The sequence below is a fragment of the Narcine bancroftii genome, unplaced genomic scaffold (assembly GCF_036971445.1).
Source record: "Narcine bancroftii isolate sNarBan1 unplaced genomic scaffold, sNarBan1.hap1 Scaffold_127, whole genome shotgun sequence".
Classification (NCBI taxonomy): Eukaryota; Metazoa; Chordata; class Chondrichthyes; order Torpediniformes; family Narcinidae; genus Narcine; species Narcine bancroftii.
The window spans coordinates 246937-257225 of NW_027211862.1; positions in this window are offsets into that span (position 1 = coordinate 246937).

A 10289-nucleotide genomic window follows, 5' to 3' on the forward strand; every position below is an offset into this window, starting at 1 on the left:
TCGGTTGGAGCAATTGCTATGTGTTGGCGAAGAGGTATTTCCGTTGGAGCATGTGCTGTTCATTCGTGTATTGGAGTTCAGGTTATAGTACGTGCTGTGTGTTAATGTATGGAGTTACAGTTGGAGCATGTCATGTATGTTCGTGTATGGGATTTCTGGTTATAGCACGTGCTGTGTTTTCATGTATTGGAGATCTGATTGGAGCATGGGCTGTGCATTTGTGTATTGGAACTCTGGATGGAGCATGTTCTATGGGTTCTTGTATTGGAATTCCAGTTAGAGCACCTGCCTTGTGTACATGTATTTCACATCCGGTTGGATTATTTGCCGTGCATTTTTGTATTCATATTTCATTTGGTGCATGTGTTGTGTGTTTGTGTTTGGAGTTCCGGTTGGAGCATGTGCTTGGTGTTCATTTATTTGTAGTGTGATTGGAGCATGCGCTCTGTTATTGTGTATAGGAATTGCGTTTGGAGCATGTGCTGTGTGTTCATTTATTGGAGATCCAGTTGCGGCATGTGCTGTGTGTTCATGTATTGGAATTCTGTCCAATTGGAGCATGTGTTATGGGATCGTGTATTGGAATTGAGGTTGGAGCATGTCCTGTGTGTTCATGTATGGGAATATTGATTGTAGCATTTGCTGTATGTTTCCGTGTTGGAATTCCGGTTTGACCATCTGCAATTCATTTGTACACTGGAGTTCTGGCTGAAGAATGTGCTGTACGTTCGTGCATTGGAGTTCCAGTTGGAGAAGGTGCTGTGTTTTCATGTATTGAAATGCAGTTGGAGCATGTGCTGTGTGTTTGTGTATTGGAATTCAGGTTGGAGCGTGCGCAGTTCATTCATATTTAAGAGTTCCGTTTGGAGCATGTGCTGGGTTTTGATGTATTTTTATTCTGGTTGGAGCATATTCTATGAGTTCATGTATTGGAACTCCGGATGGAGCATGTGCTGTGGGTTCGTGTATTGGAATTCTGGTTAGAGCACATGCTGTGTGTTCATGTATTGGAGTTCCAGTTGGAACATGTGCTGTGTGTTATTGTATTGGAGTTTCGGTTGGAGCAATTGCTATGTGTTGGCGAAGATGTATTTCTGTTGGAGCAAGGGCTGTTCATTCGTGTATTGGAGTTCTGGTTATAGCACGTGGTTTGTGTTAATGTATTGGAGTTCCAGTTGGAGCATGTGCTGTGTGTTCGTGTATGGGAGTTCTGGTTATAGCTCGTGCTGTGTCATCTTGTATTAGAATTCCAGTTGGAGCATGTGCTGTGCATTCGTGTATTGGAATTAAGGTTGGAGCATGTGTTGTGTGTTAATGTATTGGAGTTTCGGTTGATGCAATTGCTATGTGTTGGCGAAGAGGTATTTCTGTTGGAGCATGTGCTGTTCATTCGTGTATTGGATTTCTGGTTATAGTACGTGCTGTGTGTTAATGTATTGGAGTCCCAGTTGGAGCATGTCATGTGTGTTCATATATGGGATTTCTGGTTATAGCACGTGCTGTGTGTTAACTCATTGATGTTCCATTTGGAGCATGTACTGTATGTTTGTGTATGGGAGTTCTGGTTATAGCACGTGCTGTGTCATCTTGTATTAGAATTCCAGTTGGAGCATGTGCTGTGCATTCGTGTATTGGAATTCAGGTTGGCGCATGTGTTGTGTGTTAATGTATTGGAGTTTCGATTGGAGCAATTGCTATGTGTTGGCGAAGAGGTATTTCTGTTGGAGCATGTGCTGTTCATTCGTGTATTGGAGTTCTGGTTATAGTACGTGCTGTGTGTTAATGTATTGGAGTTCCAGTTGGAGCATGTCATGTGTGTTCATGTATGGGATTTCTGGTTATAGCACGTGCTGTATTTGCATGTATTGGAGATCTGATTAGAGCATGGGCTGTGCATTTGTGTATTGGAACTCTGGATGGAGCATGTTCTATGGGTTCGTGTATTGGAATTTCAGTTAGAGCACATGCTGTGTGTTCATGTATTGCACATCCGGTTGGATCATGTGCCGTGCATTCGTGTATTCATATTTCATTTGGTGCATGTGTTGTGTGTTTGTGTTTGGAGTTCGGGTTGGAGCATGTGCTTGGTGTTCATTTATTTGTAGTGTGGTTGGAGCATGCGCTCTTTTATTGTGTATAGGAATTGCGTTTGGAGCATGTGCTGTGTGTTGATGTATTGGAGATCCAGTTGGGGCCTGTGCTATGTGTTCATGTATTGGTATTCCGTCCAATTGGAGCATGTGTTATGGGATCGTGTATTGGAATTGAGGTTGGAGTATGTCATGTGTGTTCATGTATTGGAAGTATGATTGTAGCATTTGCTGTATGTTTCCATGTTGGAATTCCGGTTGGACCATCTGCAATGCATTTGTATACTGGAGTTCTGGCTGAAGCATGTGCTGTACGTTCATGCAGTGGAGTTCCAGTTCCAGAATGTGCTGTGTGTTTGTTTATTGGAATTCAGGTTGGAGCGTGCGCAGTGCATTCATATTTAAGACCGTTTGGAGCATGTTCTGGGTGTTCATGTATTTTTATTCTGGTTGGAGCATATTCTATGAGTTCATGTATTGGAACTCCGGATGGAGCATGTGCTGTGGGTTCGTGTATTGGAATTCTGGTTAGAGCACATGGTGTGTGTTCATGTATTGGAGTTCCAGTTGGAACATGTGCTGTGTGTTATTGTATTGGAGTATCGGTTGGAGCAATTGCTATGTGTTGGCGAAGAGGTATTTCTGTTGGAGCAAGTGCTGTTCATTCGTGTATTGGAGTTCTGGTTATAGCACGTGCTTTGTGTTAATGAATTGGAGTTCCAGTTGGAGCATGTGCTGTGTGTTCGTGTATGGGAGTTCTGGTTATAGCACGTGCTGTGTCATCTTGTATTAGAATTCCAGTTGGAGCATGTGCTGTGCATTCGTGTATTGGATTTCTGGTTATAGTACGTGCTGTGTGTTAATGTATTGGAGTCCCAGTTGGAGCATGTCATGTGTGTTCATATATGGGATTTCTGGTTATAGCACGTGCTGTGTGTTAACGCATTGATGTTCCATTTGGAGCATGTACTGTATGTTTGTGTATGGGAGTTCTGGTTATAGCACGTGCTGTGTCATCTTCTATTAGAATTCCAGTTGGAGCATGTGCTGTGCATTCGTGTATTGGAATTCAGGTTGGCGCATGTGTTGTGTGTTAATGTATTGGAGTTTCGATTGGAGCAATTGCTATGTGTTGGCGAAGAGGTATTTCTGTTGGAGCATGTGCTGTTCATTCGTGTATTGGAGTTCTGGTTATAGTACGTGCTGTGTGTTAATGTATTGGAGTTCCAGTTGGAGCATGTCATGTGTGTTCATGTATGGGATTTCTGGTTATAGCACGTGCTGTATTTGCATGTATTGGAGATCTGATTAGAGCATGGGCTGTGCATTTGTGTATTGGAACTCTGGATGGAGCATGTTCTATGGGTTCGTGTATTGGAATTTCAGTTAGAGCACATGCTGTGTGTTCATGTATTGCACATCCGGTTGGATCATGTGCCGTGCATTCGTGTATTCATATTTCATTTGGTGCATGTGTTGTGTGTTTGTGTTTGGAGTTCGGGTTGGAGCATGTGCTTGGTGTTCATTTATTTGTAGTGTGGTTGGAGCATGCGCTCTTTTATTGTGTATAGGAATTGCGTTTGGAGCATGTGCTGTGTGTTGATGTATTGGAGATCCAGTTGGGGCCTGTGCTATGTGTTCATGTATTGGTATTCCGTCCAATTGGAGCATGTGTTATGGGATCGTGTATTGGAATTGAGGTTGGAGTATGTCATGTGTGTTCATGTATTGGAAGTATGATTGTAGCATTTGCTGTATGTTTCCATGTTGGAATTCCGGTTGGACCATCTGCAATGCATTTGTATACTGGAGTTCTGGCTGAAGCATGTGCTGTACGTTCATGCAGTGGAGTTCCAGTTCCAGAATGTGCTGTGTGTTTGTTTATTGGAATTCAGGTTGGAGCGTGCGCAGTGCATTCATATTTAAGACCGTTTGGAGCATGTTCTGGGTGTTCATGTATTTTTATTCTGGTTGGAGCATATTCTATGAGTTCATGTATTGGAACTCCGGATGGAGCATGTGCTGTGGGTTCGTGTATTGGAATTCTGGTTAGAGCACATGGTGTGTGTTCATGTATTGGAGTTCCAGTTGGAACATGTGCTGTGTGTTATTGTATTGGAGTATCGGTTGGAGCAATTGCTATGTGTTGGCGAAGAGGTATTTCTGTTGGAGCAAGTGCTGTTCATTCGTGTATTGGAGTTCTGGTTATAGCACGTGCTTTGTGTTAATGAATTGGAGTTCCAGTTGGAGCATGTGCTGTGTGTTCGTGTATGGGAGTTCTGGTTATAGCACGTGCTGTGTCATCTTGTATTAGAATTCCAGTTGGAGCATTTGCTGTGCATTCATGTATTGGAATTCAGGTTGGAGCATGTTTTGTGTGTTAATGTATTGGAGTTTCGGTTGGAGCAATTGCTATGTGTTGGCGAAGAGGTATTTCTGTTGGGGCATGTGCTGTTCATTCGTGTATTGGAGTTCTGGTTATAGTACGTTCTGTGTGTTAATGTATTGGTGTTCCAGTTGGAGCATGTCATGTGTGTTCGTGTATGGGATTTCTGGTTATAGCACGTGCTGTGTTTGCATGTATTGGAGATCTGATTAGAGCATGGGCTGTGCATTTGTGTATTGGAACTCTGGATGGAGCATGTTCTATGGGTTCGTGTATTGGAATTCCAGTTTGAGCACATGCTGTGTGTTCATGTATTGCACATCCGGTTGGATCATGTGCCGTGCATTCGTGTATTCATATTTCATTTGGTGCATGTGTTGTGTGTTTGTGTTTGGAGTTCCGGTTGGAGCATGTGCTTGGTGTTCAATTATTTGTAGTGAGGTTGGTGCATGCGCTCTGTTATTGTGTATACGAATTGCGTTTGGAGCATGTCCTGTGTGTTGATGTATTGGAGATCCAGTTGGGACATGTGCTGTGTGTTCATGTATTGGAATTCCGTCCAATTGGAGCATGTGTTATGGGATCGTGTATTGGAATTGAGGTTGGAGGATGTCCTGTGTGTTCATGTATGGTAATAACGATTGTAGCATTTGCTGTATGTTTCCGTGTTGGAATTCCGGTTGGACCATCTGCAATGCATTTGTATACTGGAGTTCTGGCTGAAGCATGTGCTATACGTTCGTGCATTGGAGTTCCAGTTGGAGAATGTGCTGTGTTTTCATGTATTGAAATCCAGTTGGTGCATGTGCTGTGTGTTTGTGTATTGGAATTCAGGTTGGAGCGTGCGCAGAGCATTCATATTTAAGAGTTCCGTTTGGAGCATGTGCTGGGTGTTCATGTATTTTTATTCTGGTTAAAGCATATTCTATGAGTTCATGTATTGGAAGTCCGGATGGAGCATGTGCTGCGGGTTCATTTAATGGAATTCCGGTTAGAGCACATGCTGTGTGTTCATGTATTGGAGTTCCAGTTGGAGCATGTGCTGTGTGTTAATGTATTGGAGTTTCGGTTGGAGCAATTGCTATGTGTTGGCGAAGAGGTATTTCTGTTGGAGCATGTGCTGTTCATTCCTGTATTGGAGTTCTCGTTATAGTACGTGCTGTGTGTTAATGTATTGGAGTTCCAGTTGGAGCACGTCATGTGTGTTCGTGTATGGGATTTCTGGTTATAGCACGTGCTGTGTTTGCATGTATTGGAGATCTGATTGGAGATGGGCTGTGCATTTGTGTATTGGAACTCTGGATGGAGCATGTTCTATGGGTTCGTGTATTGGAATTCCAGTTAGAGCACATGCTGTGTGTTCATGTATTGCACATCCGGTTGGATTATTTGCCATGCATTCATGTATTCATATTTCATTTGGTGCATGTGTTGTGTGTTTGTGTTTGGAGTTCGGGTTGGAGCATGTGCTTGGTGTTCATTTATTTGTAGTGTGGTTGGAGCATGCGCTCTTTTATTGTGTATAGGAATTGCGTTTGGAGCATGTGCTGTGTGTTCATGTATTGGAGTTCCAGTTGGAGCATGTGCTGTGTGTTCATGTATTGGAGTTCCAGTTGGAGCATGTGCTGTGTGTTAATGTATTGGAGTTTCGGTTGGAGCAATTGCAATGTGTTGGCGAAGAGGTATTTCTGTTGGAGCATGTGCTGTTCATTCGTGTATTGGAGTTCTCGTTATAGTACGTGCTGTGTGTTAATGTATTGGAGTTCCAGTTGGAGCATGTCATGTGTGTTCGTGTATGGGATTTCTGGTTATAGCACGTGCTGTGTTTGCATGTATTGGAGATCTGATTGGAGATGGGCTGTGCATTTGTGTATTGGAACTCTGGATGGAGCATGTTCTATGGGTTCGTGTATTGGAATTCCAGTTAGAGCACATGCTGTGTGTTCATGTATTGCACATCCGGTTGGATTATTTGCCGTGCATTCATGTATTCATATTTCATTTGGTGCATGAGTTGTGTGTTTGTGTTTGGAGTTCCGGTTGGAGCATGTGCTTGGTGTTCATTTATTTGTAGTGTGATTGGAGCATGCGCTCTGTTATTGTGTATAGGAATTGCGTTTGGAGCATGTGCTGTGTGTTCATTTATTGGAGATCCAGTTGCGGCATGTGCTGTGTGTTCATGTATTGGAATTCTGTCCAATTGGAGCATGTGTTATGGGATCGTGTATTGGAATTGAGGTTGGAGCATGTACTGTGTGTTCATGTATGGGAATAACGATTGTAGCATTTGCTGTATGTTTCCGTGTTGGAATTCCGGTTTGACCATCTGCAATGCATTTGTACACTGGGGTTCTGGCTGAAGAATGTGCTGTACGTTCGTGCATTGGAGTTCCAGTTGGAGAAGGTGCTGTGTTTTCATGTATTGAAATCCAGTTGGAGCATGTGCTGTGTATTTGTGTATTGGAATTCAGGTTGGAGCGTGCGCAGTTCATTCATATTTAAGAGTTCCGTTTGGATCATGTGCTGGGTTTTCATGTATTTTTATTCTGGTTGGAGCATATTCTATGAGTTCATGTATTGGAACTCCGGATGGAGCATGTGCTGTGGGTTCGTGTATTGGAAATCTGGTTAGAGCACATGCTGTGTGTTCATGTATTGGAGTTCCAGTTGGAACATGTGCTGTGTGTTATTGTATTGGAGTTTCGGTTGGAGCAAATGCTATGTGTTGGCGAAGATGTATTTCTGTTGGAGCAAGTGCTGTTCATTCGTGTATTGGAGTTCTGGTTTTAGCACGTGCTTTGTGTTAATGAAATGGAGTTCCAGTTGGAGCATGTGCTGTGTGTTTGTGTATGGGATTTCTGGTTATAGCACGTGCTGTGTGTTAACGCATTGATGTTCCATTTGGAGCATGTACTGTATGTTTGTGTATGGGAGTTCTGGTTATAGCACATGCTATGTCATCTTGTATTAGAATTCCAGTTGGAGCATGCGCTGTGCATTCGTGTATTGGAATTCAGTTTGGCGCATGTGTTGTGTGTTAATGTATTGGAGTTTCGGTTGGAGCAATTGCTATGTGTTGGCGAAGAGGTATTTCTGTTGGAGCATGTGCTGTTCATTCGTGTATTAGAGTTCTGGTTATAGTACGTGCTGTGTGTTAATGTATAGGAGTTCCAGTTGGAGCATGTCATGTGTGTTCGTGTATGGGATTTCTGGTTATAGCACGTCCTGTATTTGCATGTATTGGAGATCTGATTAGAGCATGGGCTGTGCATTTGTGTATTGGAACTCTGGATGGAGCATGTTCTATGGGTTCGTGTATTGGAATTCCAATTAGAGCACATGCTGTGTGTTCATGTATTGCACATCCGGTTGGATCATGTGCCGTGCATTCGTGTATTCATATTTCATTTGGTGCATGTGTTGTGTGTTTGTGTTTGGAGTTCCGGTTGGAGCATGTGCTTGGTGTTCATTTATTTGTAGTGTGGTTGGAGCATGCGCTCTGTTATTGTGTATAGGAATTGCGTTTGGAGCATGTGCTGTGTGTTCATTTATTGGAGATCCAGTTGGGGCATGTGCTATGTGTTCATGTATTGGAATTCCATCCAATTGGAGCATGTGTTATGGGATCGTGTATTGGAATTGGGGTTGGAGCATGTCCTGTGTGTTCATGTATGGGAATAATGTTTGTAGCATTTGCTGTATGTTTCCGTGTTGGAATTCCGGTTGGACCATCTGCAATGCATTTGTACACTGGAGTTCTGGCTGAAGCATGTGCTGTACGTTCGTGCATTGGAGTTCCAGTTGGAGAATGTGCTGTGTTTCATGTATTGAAATCCTGTTGGAGCATGTGCTGTGTGTTTGTGTATGGAATTCAGGTTGGAGCGTGCGCAAAACATTCATATTTAAGAGTTCCGTTTGGAGCATGTGCTGGGTGTTCATGTATTTTTATTCTGGTTAAAGCATATTCTATGAGTTCATGTATTGGAACTCCGGATGGAGCATGTGCTGCGGGTTCATGTATTGGAATTCCGGTTAGAGCACATGCTGTGTGTTCATGTATTGGAGTTCCAGTTGGAGCATGTGCTGTGTGTTAATGTAGTGGAGTTTTGGTTGGAGCAATTCCTATGTGTTGGCGAAGAGGTATTTCTGTTGGAACAAGTGCTGTTCATTCGTGTATTGGAGTTCTGGTTATAGCACGTGCTTTGTGTTAATGTATTGGAGTTCCAGTTGGAGCATGTGCTGTTTGTTCGTGTATGGGAGTTCTGGTTATAGCACGTGCAGTGTCATCTTGTATTAGAATTCCAGTTGGAGCATGTTATGTGCATTCGTGTATTGGAATTCAGGTTGGAGCATGTGTTGTGTGTTAATGTATTGGAGTTTCGGTTGGTGCAATTGCTATGTGTTGGCGAAGAGGTATTTCTGTTGGAGCATGTGCTGTTCATTCGTGTATTGTATTCTGGTTATAGTACGTGCTGTGTGTTAATGTATTGGAGTTCCAGTTGGAGCATGTCATGTGTGTTCATGTATGGGATTTCTGGTTAAAGCACTTGCTGTGTTTGCATGTATTGGAGATCTGATTGGAGCATGGGCTGTGCATTTGTGTATTGGAATTCTTGATGGAGCATGTTCTAAGCGTTCGTGTATTGGAATTCCAGTTAGAGCACATGCTGTGTGTTCATGTATTGCACATCCGGTTAGATCATGTACCGTGCATTCATGTATTCATATTTCATAAAGTGAATGTGTTGTGTGTTTGTGTTTGGAGTTCCGGTTGGAACATGTGCTTGGTGTTCATTTATTTGTAGTGTGGTTGGAGCATGCGCTCTGTTATTGTGTATACGAATTGCGTTTGGAGCATGTGCTGTCTGTTCATGTATTGGAGGTCCAGTTGGGGCATGTGCTGTGTGTTCATGTATTGGAATTCCGTCCAATTGGAGCATGTGTTATGGGATCGTGTATTGGAATTGAGGTTGGAGCATGTCCTGTGTGTTCATGTATGGGAATAATGATTGTTGCATTTTCTGCATGTTTCCGTGTTGGCATTCCGGTTTGACCATCTGCAATGCATTTGTACACTGGAGTTCTGGCTGAAGAATGTGCTGTACGTTCAAGCATTTTAGTTCCAGTTGGAGAATGTGCTGTGTTTTCATTTATTGAAATCCAGTTGTAGCATGTGTTGTGTGTTTGTGTATTGAAATTCAGGTTGGAGCGTGCGCAGTGCATTCATATTTAAGAGTTCCGTTTGGAGCATGTGCTGGGTTTTCATGTATTTTTATTCTGGTTGGAGCATATTCTATGAGTTCATGTATTGGAACTCCGGATGGAGCATGTGCTGTGGGTTCGTGTATTGGAATTCTGGTTAGAGCACATGCTGTGTGTTCATGTATTGGAGTTCCAGTTGGAAAATGTGCTGTGTGTTATTGTATTGGAGTTTCGGTTGGAGCAATTGCTATGTGTTGGCGAAGAGGTATTTCTGTTGGAGCAAGTGCTGTTCATTCGTGTATTGGAGTTCTGGTTATAGCACGTGCTTTGTGTTAATGAATTTGAGTTCCAGTTGGAGCATGTGCTGTGTGTTCGTGTATGGGAGTTCTGGTTATAGCACGTGCTGTGTGTTAATGCATTGATTTTCTATTTGGAGCATGTACTGTATGTTTGTGTATGGGAGTTCTGGTTATAGCACGTGCTGTGTCGTATTAGAATTCCAGTTGGAGAATGTGCTGTGATTTCATGTATTGAAATCCAGTTGGAGCATGTGCTGTGTGTTTGTGTATTGGAATTCAGGTTGTAGCGTGCGCAGAGCATTCATATTTAAG